Consider the following 1,878-nt stretch of genomic DNA (forward strand, 5'->3'; position numbering starts at 1 on the left):
ATTTTTTATTTTTTTATTTTTTTAAAAAATAGAATAAATAATATAATTCTAAATACATGCCTATCACATGATATATTTACTTATATTAATTTTCAAATGAACAAAATTAGTTTAGATTTGAACAAGTAATAAAAAAGAGTCAATCATCAACAAAAACACATCGAATTTATTTTTGGATTCAAATGAACCTCAAATAAACTAATAAATAAGTCAAAATTATTTAATGATAGCACCATAGAAAATCAGAACTAATAAAAATTTTAGCAAAATATTAGTGTTATTAGTGATGACAATAACAAAAGAAAAAATAACAAAAAAGGAAAAGAAAAAGAAGAAGAAGAAGACGCAGTATATGAAAAGAATTTATGTGTGCGAATTTGAAAGAAGAAGTAATGGCAACCAAACGTACACGTAAATTTAAAATACTTAGATGGACTTAATTAGAATTATGACTAAAATTTTATTATTTTTTAATTCTCCAAAGTTAGCACAAAATACACATTAACGCATTTCTAAACATAAATATTTTTTCATATGGTCCAACTGAGGCCCATAGGTAAAAAAATGAAAACTTATAAAAAAAAGTTGTCTAGTTCTTTAAATAACTATGTCTGTGTACAAAAAGAAAACTATTTGTATACCACACAAGCATTAATTCCACATTTGCATAAGCCCCAATCTGTTAGCTTTTTTCTTGTATAAATTAGCCAACAAAAATATTTTATATATGCACAAACAAAAATCTATTTACCTGGCCAAGTGAAAGGCCCGCCTTACAACAATAAAAATGTATACGGAGGGTGTGGGTGTGTTGTATATTTAGAATTGGGGTTATCAAATCTATTGGGGTATCTAGTATTGAGAGTTGTCCAATCTATCGACAAAAAAAAGGCAACAATGCAATTACAAAAGAGGCCCGCTATATTTTGTTAGTTATTTCAAAAAAATAACCATCTGAAATCCTCCAATACTTTCTTCTTTTTCAACCGGTGGTCACCCCACCTTCATCAATAATCATCTCATTTCACCGTCGCTACTTGGTTTGTCAGCCACTCACCCTTAATAAAAATAACCATCCACTTAAGGATAAAAATAATTATCCGCATACCTAATGAATTGAACATCTAACAATTTTAATTATATATAACTAAACTCAATCCAATCAAAATAATCATCTACATAAAAATAAAATAATCATCCGCATACCTACTAAAATTACCATCCTAAATTGACCATTAAAATAGAAGAAGATGAATAAACAGAAGAAACTATTATTGTGGTGAAACATAATTTTGAAGGACTAGTCATGACAAAAGCGGCACTGTTGTGAAGCATAGGGCTCAAATCATGAAAGAAGCTAACCATGCTTGGATCCAAAGAAGAAGAGCATGGTGGTATCATCAGTGAGAAGAGACTTGAAGGAATGGGAAAAAGTGAAGGCGCATATGAGGAAGTGAGGACGGTATCTCCAATAGTGACTGGTGACCATGGTGTTAGTGTACCGGCGAGACTTTATGAGAAAGGCATAGAATGCTGACAAACGGTATTGAGAGAGAGAAGTGAGAGAGGGAGGTAATTTATTTGTTTCCAAAATCGACAGTAATTCTAATTCTAATATATGATTTAAATTTCAAATTGAAAACTATTCAAAATTAATTAGTTACTTATAATTTAAAATTAATTAATTGCTTATCAAATATTTTAAATTTATGTATTGTACAATACTTCTATTATTGTCTCCTCATACTTTTCCATTACAAAAATACATGTTGTATCTGATTCCAGGTTACAAAGTAAACCTCGTTCAGTGAACTTATCAGTCTTTAGAATATAGTGACGGACCTAAAAAATTTTAATAATAAAATAAAAATATATTAA

Source organism: Arachis duranensis, chromosome 1 (assembly GCF_000817695.3).
Source record: "Arachis duranensis cultivar V14167 chromosome 1, aradu.V14167.gnm2.J7QH, whole genome shotgun sequence".
Lineage (NCBI taxonomy): Eukaryota > Viridiplantae > Streptophyta > Magnoliopsida > Fabales > Fabaceae > Arachis > Arachis duranensis.